The following is a 12,631-nucleotide window of genomic DNA, read 5'->3' as shown; positions in this document are numbered from 1 at the left end:
GCTAATCTCAAATCATCTCCCTACAACACATCTCTCCTAGCATCTAGAGGGGAATGAATTCCCCACAGCTGCACTCAGGACAGACAACTCGGGCTCTTCCTTTAACACCTTCTCTGCCAGCGACTGTACACACAGTTGCAGGCACCAAATGAAGCAACACCTCAAATCAGCTCAAGAAAGAGCTACACACATTTTGGATAGATAAGAAGAAATGAAAGTCTGGATCTGAGGCTGCAGTCCACAGTGGGTTAATCTGATTTAATCCAAGAAAATCAGAGTCAAGCAGTGCTGGCTGTAGAATCCTTTATTTTACTTCCATAGACGAACTAGGACACATCTAGTCTTCCCTACCAATAGTTTCTCTGTATTATCTATCCAAGATACCTACAGCAACACACCTTTCAAGATCCATGGGTCCCACATAGGGTTGCCAGTGCTCCACGATTGTCCTGGAGTCTCCAGGAATTAAAGATTAATCTTTAATTAAAGATTATGTCATGTGATGAAACCTCCAGGAATACATCCAACCATAATTGGAAACCCTGATTCCACACATGCTTATCACAACATGTGGAGTACCTCCTCCGGTGCACTAAGTGCCCCAACAAGAACTATGAGTTAACAAGACACTCACTACACTTGCACGCTCACATGGAAAAATGACAAAAAGAGAAAAACCTGTGGGTGAATGCTTTTTATAAATTGATCACTCTACAGCTGATCTCTTAGTGCTCCTCCTCAAAGGAAATCTGCACAACATCTTCAAAAGATGAGCCTGGGAGCTTAAGTTCATAACACTACTAGACACCAAAAAACATGGATTAATAAAGACACTGTAACCCACTAACCCTTTTTTTTGTCCTGTGACTGTGGAGATGTTAACGGCCCACTTCAATTTAAATGGTCTCTTGCAACGTATTAACTCTCTCTCTGTTCCACCTTCAATGTAGCCGTGATACTCAGAGTACCTTTCCCAAACCTGAAGAGTTCTGTTTTAGCTCAAGAGCTCTCACCAGCAAGAGTTGGTCCAATAAAAGATATTACCGCACCACCTTGTCTCTCTATTACCTAAGGTTTTCCGAGGTGCCAAGTGGCATCTACCTATCTATGGTACTTACATAGCCTCTTACCATATTATCCAAGCTCCTCCCCACCCCAGTTTTTAATGTCTCTCTCCTTACCACAACCCTGTGGAGTAGCAAAGTGCTATTATCTGCATTGTACATCAGGGAAACTGAGGCATAGATATACTAAGTGACTTATGCCGGATGACACGGAAATCTGAGAGGGAGCAGGGAAATGGAGCCAAGTCTTTTGAGTCCCAGAGTAACAGCTCTACTGTCTATTAGCTAACTGCCAACCGACAGTCACTAAGGGCCAGATTCTGCTATCCTACCTCTTTCTGTGTAGCACCTCTTACCCTGTGTTTAGGCCCACTGAAGATAATGGGATTGCATATGGAGAAAGATGCTACTCAGCAAAAGTAAGGATATCCTGGTCTGGCCATAAACATTTTTACTTCTCTAGGCAACTGCCTATTCTACCTCCATTTCACCACATTCCCTCTGCACATTAGAAATTCTGCAAGGGCTTTGAGTTGTGAAAACTAGACCGAGCCCAGCAATGGTTTGCTCTTTATCTGAAGGCACATATGCAAAAGGTGAAAGATACTGTGCATTATTGTGTCACTGATTTTATTTCCTTGCCATGACCTATAGAAACCCAGGGCAAAATACACCACTGGTTTAATAAGCACCTGCTAATGCCAACAGTTAATTCAGTCCCAATATACATGTATGAACATAGAAAAAATTCCTATAGATGCATGATGTCTGGAATCCAGGACACCCTGGTAATGATATTGAAGCAACACACCATTTGCATACTGATGCTATAATCCTGCTCTTTGTTTTTTTTAAAAATCCTCTTTATTCATTTTAACCAAGAGCACAAGTGTCACACCCAAGTGAATTGGGAAAGCCAGCCAGAATGATTAGTTTGTTAATAGTTCATTTTGCAATGGGAAAGACACCATCAAGATTTATCTAGGAGAGAAGTTAAGGCATCCCTCTCTTTCTCCTTTAGATTTGGAGGAGAGTTAAAATTTAACCACATCCCGTCTGCAAGCTTCTGGCTGTCCATTCTATGGGGGCATTTTTTTAAAAAAAGACTATTTGTCTACTGATGATGACTCCTTGAACATTCTTGAATTTACTACAATTTATTTGTTTTGGGGCTTGGAGTGTTGTTGGAGTAGTTTTGTCTGCTTTTTTCTCCTAAATAGTTCTTTACCCCCAACATGTTCAGTCTTGGAATTTACTTTTACTGGGTCCAATCCTTCATGCATTCCCCTGCAGAAAGCCTGCTGAAGAAATCTTCAATGCCATAAACAATAGACTTCACCTTCGTGTGCCTCTTCTGCGTTTTTGCATCACTTGTACTTCCCCTCTCAAACCTCTTCAGCATACTTCCAAGCTGACTGTAGCCGTTGCTTATCTGAGATTACTTTCTCTCTATTGAAATGTCGTTCATTACTTTCTTCAATGGAATTCTAAAAATCTATTCTGTAATTGATTTACAATCCTTAACAAACCCTGCACTTGACATATGGTTAACCTGATTTTCAGTGACCCTTCCACACAATTTTCATTAAGAAGATGTGATGACAATACCACCACACTAAAAGGAATGTGATTCCCTCCCCCACAAGCTTTCCCTCACCATCCTCAACCAACTTCCATCCTGATATCCCACCCAGCAGCCACAAAGGATTAGATGTGATTCCCCTCTGAAGTCTGTCAGTGCCACCTTGAGCAATGTCCAGATGAGGTCTTTCAAAAGCAAGGCATTACCTTCCAGGCTCCAGAGATAAGTGTGCATTGCTTCCGCAACACTCTGAGCCCATTTGTCCATAGAGAGAAAGGTGAGCATGGGACCTTCTCAAAGGAGTGCACAGATGTCATTACAATGTACACCCTCTCCCCCTCACCTGCACATTTTTAAAATAATGATTGTGGGTGTTATTCTCATCCCATTTCAGATCAGAGACAAGGTCCTGACCATTTGTGGTCATCAAAGATCCAATGGCAATTTTCACACCACTTGAGGATTTGACTGCAGTGTCTTTGGCAAATTCCAATTCAGGTAGTTGCATGCAGTCCAGCCACATGCAGTCCAACCACATGCCCAATGCAGTTATAACTGGATTCTCCCTTATGTCTTCGCTTCCTGTTCTATATTGTTGTGTCATGTTACTGTGCATTGGCTGTTGGCTCCAAAAGTGGCTGAATTTTAGTGATGAGAGAAGCGAATATTATATAGGCCAGACACAGGTGTTTAACAATATATGTATAAGCAATATGGCTTTGCCATAGCAGTATCAATGTATGGGTCAATCTGATAATTTTGTCCACTTTGTATGCAAATAAATTAAACCCTCTAAAAATTTACAAGTTTAGGATACTTGAAATGGCTGTTTTGAGATCCCGGCGTGGAAGGTGTTCTAAAAAGAATGTGGAGAAAGATTTTAATGCTGATTAGTTGTTTAAGTCTTATTAATTCTAACACTACTTCCTGGCATCTGGCTGTGCAGACTATTTTGGAAGTGAGTTTTGCTCAAATAATGTCTACAGGAGTTAGCACATTTCTCAGTACAGTATACAAATATACTGGGGTTTTGGTTTTTGGGGGGTTTTTTGTTTGTTTGTTTTTTAAACTACAAAGGGCGGGATGGATGGGATAGGCAGAATTTCCCCCTATCAATTGATGTTCTGTTACTGACTGAACAGTTCCAAAGCATTGAAATAAACATGATGATGATGATGCGGTGCTGGAATAAACATATCTTTCAGCACTTTGTGCATCATCAGCTATTTATTTCAGTATTGTGTGTGTCATCAGCGCTTTGGCTGGCAGCCAGTTTTTTCCATTTTTAATACTTCTTTTGTATAAGCAGCACACATAATAGCCTAGTTTTAGAATGACACATTAATCTTCACTTGTTAAGGGCTGACTTGTCAGTACACACTTGTCACTGTACCACTCATATTATGAGATCATCCAGCTTGGGTTTTAAAAAAAAATCAAATAAAGGTATTATAAATCTTATATTTATATGTTTGATCTGTAGCATAGCTGTGAAAGCAAGCAGGGGTCATCTCTTTTGCGAGGGGGAATGGCTGTGTTTCTGCTTCCGCCATGTTTTAAAACAAGCTCTAGAGCCTGATTAAATTGTGTTTTCCCTGCTGATGTGACTGGCTAGGCATGGGCTGCTTGCAGCCCAATCAGCACATAGCTGTGGACCATGTGACATTTCAGGGTCATACAGGTAATAATACACATATTGTGCGGTTGTGGCCCACATAATGCAGAGAGCTGCAAATGCAGCCCACAGTGGTAATAGGTTGAGAACCACTCGGCTAGACAACAAGGAGTCCGGTGGCACCTTAAAGACTAACAAATTTATTTCAGCATAAGCTTTCGTGGGTAAAAACCCCATTGCTTCAGATGCATGGAGTGAAAATAGACAGAAAAAAATAGAGTAAAAATGGAGTGGGCTAGACAGTACAGTAGACCACACCAAAAATTTTATCATAGAATATCAGGGTTGGAAGGGATCTCAGAAGCTAAAGTCCTATTTCTCCAACCTTTACTCATGTGAGAAGGGGCTGGAGAATCACACCCCAGATTTCAGACATGGTCTTCAAATTCTCTGTTATCATTGACAGAAATCTTGTCTTTCATCAGATTGACATCACCTTATTAGGAAGGGCTGGGTCTGGCTGCTGTGGCAGAGGGCCCCAGGTTCAGAGGTAGGGCTATGCACCATCACTCCTTTTGCAGTCCGTGAGTGAGTAGGCTGCATACTGCCTTGCAGAGATTCCACTGATGTACCAGTATGTCTTAGCTCTAAAATCAGCCACCACAACTGTTTGGAGATATTGGGTCTGATTCTTCTCACTTATACTGATGTAAATCAGTAATAACTATTCATGTCAAACTGCTGTAAGTGTGAGAAGAATCAGGTCTGCTGCATCAAGCTAAGTGAGGTTTTTATAGAACACCAGCCACCATCATCTCTAAAGGTTTGATCCTGCATCCACTGAAGTCAACGGTAAAGCTTCAATTGACTTCAGTGGGGCAAGATCAGGCCCTAAAAAAATAGGCATTGAAACTCATTGCCCTCTGGTGAGAGATGGGAGAATGGGGATACTTGGGAGGAGACTTCTTCTCTCCTTTTTTTCCTAGTTATTTTTGGGCTCCCAGGTGCTGCTCCCCTATCCCTGGCTGGGAAAACTCCTCCTAGAACTTCCTGCAAGCCTGTCACTGGCTAATTTCCCCAGCTTCAGCTGAATTTCCTTCCCTTCCCCTCTTCTTCACTGTGAAAAAAGCTACAATTAGTGGGGCCTCAGAAAAGTTACCTGTTGATCAAGTCCATTAATTAATGTACATCTCTTACTTGTGTTGGTGAGCAGTTACTCACCTGAGTAGTCCCTGTGAGGGAAGGGGATTTACAGTCGTGCTCTAGGAAACACACTCATCTGTTCATGGAACAGGATGTGTTTGCAATGTGCTGCTTGCAAATGAGCTACAGGCTGTGAATTATTTACAGAAACAATCTGGCAAATAATTTAAAATAAGGAATGCATTTGAGAAAGTTGTGATCTGTTCAGCAGACAACTCACAAAGTAATGAACAGAAAAAAGAAACGTTTAGCACATACATTATTCATTCTGAATTATTCTTCCAGCTCTATTACTCTCTGTCAGAGCTACTAATCTGCTAGCTTTCCTTTGGGTTATTATTTTCAGTGTCAGTGTTTGACAAAACATTGGGCCAGATGCTCATCTACTGTAAATAGGAGTAAGCTCAATGATTTCAATGGAGCGATGATGATTTACACCAGCTAAGGATTTGTCCCAAGTTTCTCTCTGTGTTTCTATTTTCATTTAGTCGGAAAATCCCTTACTCCCAGAGGGCAGCAGTTACTCACCTGTATTGTCCCACTGAACTATTCACCAAAATGAGTAAAGAGTTCACAGTCTCATCCTCAGTATCAAATTTTTGGTGTGAATACTTGCAACTACAGACCAGTATACTTGCAAGTCTGACCTGTAGTTGCAAACCTTCCTGCCAGGGAACTCATTTGCTTCAATGTCTGTGAAAAGTGAGCTCTGAACGGGCATGGTGCACCAAATTCACTTAAAAATGTGAACAAACAAACATTCACAGAGAGGTCCTCCCCCCCTTCCCAATCACCATTGTATCAGTATTTTCTGAGCTTTACTGAATGTTGTCACTGGGAGTTGTGCATAAACCAATGATAATACTTCAATTCAATTAGAAATCTGGTGGAATGGAATTTGTTTTAGATTGTGAAGATAAATCATGAAGCTCTTCAAATAAATTGCTAGTGTCAGTTTGGGGTGTGCCCATAATTTGCAGAAATCACGATTCACCATATTACCAGTTTTTACTCCTGAGCATCTAGTAAAGATAGAAATACAATTTCATGCCTAGAAAAAGCTCCATGTGCAGAACTCCCATGAACTTCAGTGGAAGCTCAACACAAAGAACACTTGTATGATGGACCCACCGTTCAAGACCTTTCTCTGTCTCCCTTCACCCTACCTGTTCACATGCATCGTTTACGACCACACATGCTGCCATTTGACTCATCCTGGGCAACATGTAGCAGTCTGAAAGATTAAAACTGTAGGACACTGCCACCTACAGTCAACAGGAGATTTGAGGAGAAATTTAGAGTGGCAACATTTTGGTCCCCCTCCCCCAACATTTAAGAGTTTTAAATCCCTTCAATAACCAAAAGTATGAAGGACAGGACATTTTATTAAATATCTTAAATAACAGAAACAAGCAATCACTTTAGGGTTACTGAAAACAATCTGTACAGTAGACACGTGTGCACGGAGCTGCAGGAGGTTCATATTCATAGATTTAAAGCCAGAAGGGACCGTTAGATCATCTAGTCTGATCTTCTTTATAACACAAGCCATAGGATTTCACCCAGTTACATCTGTATTGAGCCAACAACTTGTGCTGGACTAGAGTATATCTTCCAAAATGGCATCCAGCCTTGATTTGAAGCCATCAAGAGACTGAGACTCCATCACTTCCCTTGGTAGTTTGTTTCAGTGGTTAATCACCCTCGCTGTTAAACATTTGTGATTTATTTCCAATTTGAATTTTTCCAGCTTTAACTTGGGCAGTGATGGGCAATGGTTTAATGGGAAGAGATTAGCATTTTAATAAGTGATGCAAACAAGAAACAGCCTGGAGAATATAAAATATAAGGCCAAGGCCCAGATCCTGAGCTGCAGCTAAAGAGCTCTCTGGCTGCTTGGGGTGTGCAAAGGTACCTTTAAGTTCCTATGCATTTGCTTGACTCTTGGGCAAACAGCACCAAGTTGGCTCACCTGAGGGCCATGCTGAATCTCAATGTCTGTCAACAGCTACATAGGAATTTATGGCAGTCAGATATCAGGATGGCATAGGAATGTCCTGGCCGCATCCTCTTCACACCTCCTGTACTTGTTGCACAGATGAGGGTTGTGGTATGAAAAAAAAAAAATCAGGTCTCGCCATGATCTTCTCAGAGCCTTCCTATGTTTTTCACTCTCTCCATCTCTAAGCCCCTTTCATATTTTAATCACAACGCTCCTAGCCCTCTAGATTGGCTGCACTCCTAGCTATTGTAAATAGGTGTAAGCTCCCCCTCAAACCTAACCCCAGCAGTTCCAGTCCTCATCCAAAGGACTCTCCAATCTTGTCTCTCAGCTCCAACAGGCATGCTTTAGGTCAATTTCCCTTACACTCAAGGCATATCTCTCTCCAAGTCACATCACACTCATCCTGGGCTGCTATAAACTCATCTCCTTCCTTCCTAGTTAGCTTCTACAGTGAATGAATTGGTTGCTTTCTTCAGCTCACCCCTACTGCTCCAATAATCTTCCAACTCTTCCCAAACTAATCAACCTCCCTTTTGGCTATGTGTGTGTCCACAGAGATCCCCTCTTCCAAGTCATCCAGGACTGTTTCTTCCCAGTGCATCTCCTGGTCCAGGATCAGTATTTCTCTGTTTCTCCTGGGCTTTGGGGGTCTCTCAGCTACTCTGGCACTCTCCTCAAAGCTAGTGTCTTCTCTGATGCCCCCTTAGTTTCCCTTGTTACAGAGGTTCCCAAACTTTTATCATAGAGTGTATGACACCTTATCAGAAATACCATCTCTGCCATTCAAAGCTGCATGGAGCACCTCTTCTCCGTTGGAGATCACACAGCACCTCTGTCACAACTACAGCAATCACTTGCATTGAAAAGTAAAAGAAAGAGTAATGCTTCCTGATATTAATGTAATTTAACAGCTGAAAGAACAGGTGAGGAGGGTGGAACCAGCATCATGTGATCAGCAAATGCTCCACAGACCACATCTGGGAACTTCTTCCTCAGAAATATAACTCTCCATTACTATCTCCCATTTGGGCTTCTCCATGGAGCACTGCCTGCTCCACACCCTCTATGATGTTAGAGAAAATTTTTCTCTTGTTCCCTGACTTGTTCTTGCTCTGTTCATTTCAAATTTTGAGAGAGGTTCCTGTCCTGAGGGCTATGTGCCCTGACAAATATTGAATTAAAAACAAGCCTGAGCCAAGAAAAAAGCAAAGCAGCAGCAAATCCCTGCTCACCTATGTATGTGAGAACAGCAAGGAAACATAAAAAGACAAAATCCCCATAGAAATGCCCTGTGCCTCACATATCTTAGCATTCCCAGCAGCCCTCTTTCATTAGTGACAGAGATGCACCTTCCCAAAAGTTAACAGAATGCTGCAGTAATACTTTCCAATTCCCTCCCTTCCCTTCCTCCCCACTGGATTTAGCCTATCACTGATTGTTCCCTGCCCCAGTAAGACAGGCTAAGTTCACTTCTGTATTTAGTTTACGTGGAGCTGAACCCTACAGTCCAAATTCCCAGCAAAATCAATAGGAGTGCTGACTGAGTAAGGACTGCAAGATTTGATCCATTGTATAAGTAGTGTTGCATGAACTACCACTGGCTTGGAGATCACCTTGAATGTTTATCCAAAGTTTATAAATTCCTGAACCTATTAGAAGTTCCTCCCAAAACCACACTGCCTTACCTCCTCCCAACAGACCATGTCCCTTTTGTTATGTTTGCAGCATACACACAGAAGTTAGATAAAAAACCCAAACATTCTTGTTAGAAGGTTGAAACACAACGTAACACTACTTGATCACTTGGATTCAAAATAATAAACCCAAAATGTACTCACACAAAGCAGGCTGCTCCCTAAAACAAAGAGATGCAACTCACCCCACCTACTTTAGGCAGGATGGCTGCAGCCCACACACTAACTACTACTTCCCTACAGAGCCCCCTAGCCTGCACACAGGACCAGGAATACCCCTTCCTCCCGCGACCTTGAAGTGATAGCTTGCAATGCCACCACAGTCCTCAATATATGCCACTTATTTGTCTCCTCAAATAAATACTTCCACTAAAAGGCCAAGGCTGCTTCCTACCTTGTGGGTCAGAAAGAGGATTTAAATAGCATGCTATCTTTTTCTGGGACTTTACTAGGCTGGCTAAAAGCCCTTTTGCCTCTTGGGTCTTCTAAGTGTGATCAATTTGCCCACTCTTCCTCCAGCTTCTTGGGGTTAGTAGGCCCAATATGTAGATTCTACCCCAAATTCTTAGTGTTGGCCTATTTTGGGGGGCAAATGGCTTGTTCCACTTTGGTTCCTTTAAATATAAGTCACTTTAATTCAACAAAATTGAGTGAGATATTTTCAAATCTTTACTTTCATGAGCTTTAACAACAGCTCAACAGGGCTGTAACCAGGATGGGGCTGCTGCCCAGAGGTGCAAAGCCACGGGGATTGGAAAAAACAACAACAACAACAAGAACAAAACTGTAGGGGGTGCAAAAATGCTTGTTTGCTCTGGGAGCTAAAATGCTTAGTTGCAGCTCTGCAGCTCAATGCACTCTGGGGTTCCCTCATGAAAGAGCAGCTTAATTTCTCAAAACAAGAGCTGCCAACTGTTTCTGCTACTAAAATGCACATGTAAAAATATATAGTGTTTGCAGGATTTTTAACAGAAAGATGGGGTGGATGGTCACTCATGGCAGAAAGACAGAGTTCTTATTAATCTTTAAAAATGTGTAGCAGCTGCAGTGTTTAATGTAGCTGTAACAACTGCACTCCTCTATGACTGCCTAGCCTTCAATTAATCTTCTCTATTTGTGTTTCAAGCCACAGCTGATAAATTTACTGACAAAAAACTGGGAATAATGTTGCTGGTGAAATCACTGAAAATTTACTGGTTTCCTTTATTCAGAAACATACCCAGTTACATTTGGTAATTTGACTGAATTGTGCTCTAAAATCAGTGATAGCTTTGTAAATTAAAAATGGTTTGGGGTTGGGTTTTTTGGTAAAAAAGCCCCAAATCAAACCCCTAACTATGTAAAGCCTGACACAATCAGGTCCCCATCCCAGAAAATATCCAGGAGATGTTTGGCCTGCCAGTCTAGTGACAGTTCAAATCATTAGGGCATGGGAGTGCTCATTAGGATTTGGGACTTAGGTCTACTCTTTGTTCCTAGGCTGGTAGAGGATGAGAAGTAGACCTGAGTGAATAATTAATTACAGTATTTGGTTTGGTGGCCAAACTGAAAAATTGACGAGGGAGAGAGAAACACTTAGTTTCGGGCTGACCCAAAACAGAATGCAGGGGGAAGGGTGTAGGAGGGTTCTCAATTAAATAGAAAAAATATCATTTCAGGCTGAATGAAAAGTGACTGTTCTTCACCCCCTTTAAAAAAAATTAAATCCTGCCAAAATTTCAAAACCAAGTGTCATTGAAAAACAAAAAGTTGTCAAACTTAACCCAAATTTGTGAATAGTTTCAGTCAAATAAACTATTTATCTGAAAAATTTCACCCAGCTCTAATGAGGAGACTGCAAAAATAACAGCCTCAAAAGAAAGAGAGAAACATATGTTGTCTGGCAATTGCCTCTCTGGCTCTTTTAAATTTAATGAGTTCTGGAGAGAGTCACTGAACATTTTTCAGTCAGAGGGATGATCATCATAACATAGGGCAGGGGCCGTCAATAGGCAGACCATGGGCCAAATCCGGACCACTGGATGTTTTTGAACAGACCCTGAAATCTTATTTACTTATTATTTTCTCTGGCATCTGGACCTTGACTACACCTTGACCAAGAAATTTGAACCTTAACAAAAAATAGTTGACTACCCCAGTAGAGGGCCTGGTAAGATGGAGAACACAAGGGCAGAGTGGGGTTTCAAAATTTTGGAGGGTCTCAAAAGATTCCCTTGGGGGAGGAAAAATAAAACAAACAACAAAATTTCCTGGAGGAGCATTTCATGCTTCCTGCATGTGACCATCAACTTGCTTTATTGGAAGGTTTAACAGAGAATGCTGGTCCTGGCTTAAGGCAGGTTAGTGGTCCAGCACCACACTGTACTGTGCTGAGAACAGAGGAATTCTGTGTATTGTAAGTCCCAAAATGTCCTTGTTCTGGATGGAATCCAGGAAGAAGAGGGATCTGTAACCTGCTTTAAAAAGGGTGTTACAGGAGGTTTCTGAATTCCTGGATGACTGGTGAAGTGTATTGCCTGGGGCATACCTATACTACACAGAAGTACAACTCTCAACAGAAAGTAATGATTCCTGTAACATCAGTTTAAGTATGAGTGTTTTAATAGCACCAACAGGAAGGATGCTGTAGGACACCCACTAGCCAATATAGTGTTGGAAGCCCTCCACAAAGGGTAACGAAGAACTAAGCAGAGGAAAGTAAGAGACCTTTTGCCAAACACCAACCACCTTGGGAAGAAAAGAGTCTTCAAGGCTAAATTTATAAAGGTCTATATAAATCTAAGCCTAAGAGGTTTTTTGGATTGACACATTTGGGGTAGGTGCACAGAGTGTTCACTAATTTGGGGGTCTCCCAGTTTGTGGGAGAGCAACATGAGACATCTAGAATATGATTTTCAAAGTGATGGGCATCCATTGGCATCAGCACCTCCAAAACCCAGGCCTAGGTATCTCACATTTCTGAAAAATTTGGCCTAAACTTTGGAGACCATTGACAGCTTCACTGCTGCTGCGCCCCGCCCCCCCAATCTGAACATGTATGTGGCTGATGGACTGGAGAATGCTAAGGTGCTTAAAAGTTAATGTGATTTTCATTAGTATGAATCTTTTCCATAAAAGTCAGTGGGGAAAAATAGTACAAAGCCAAAAAAAAAAATGTAATTTCACACTAGTTCTACTAACAAACCAATAGTTTTCTACTCTCCACACTGCTTAGCCAGAATGCCGTCATGTGGCTGTGCAAGATGTATTCTCACCTTATGCAGCACTAACATGACAACTTCTGATTCACACCAACAATTAAGAGTGAAGCAGCATCAACAGCTTGGGTTTCAGATACCAGACTGAGCTGGCAGACAGAAAAAAAAAATATCTTGCTTTGGCTTAAAAACTGAATACATTTCAGGCTAGATTGTCACAATTCTCACTTGTCTACACAGAGCAATAGAGGGAAGTAAGGCTTTTTGCTGG

This window comes from Caretta caretta, chromosome 1, assembly GCF_965140235.1.
Source record: "Caretta caretta isolate rCarCar2 chromosome 1, rCarCar1.hap1, whole genome shotgun sequence".
NCBI lineage: Eukaryota > Metazoa > Chordata > Testudines > Cheloniidae > Caretta > Caretta caretta.
The sequence above is the reverse complement of the archived record's forward strand: the minus strand, read 5'-3'. Positions refer to the sequence as shown.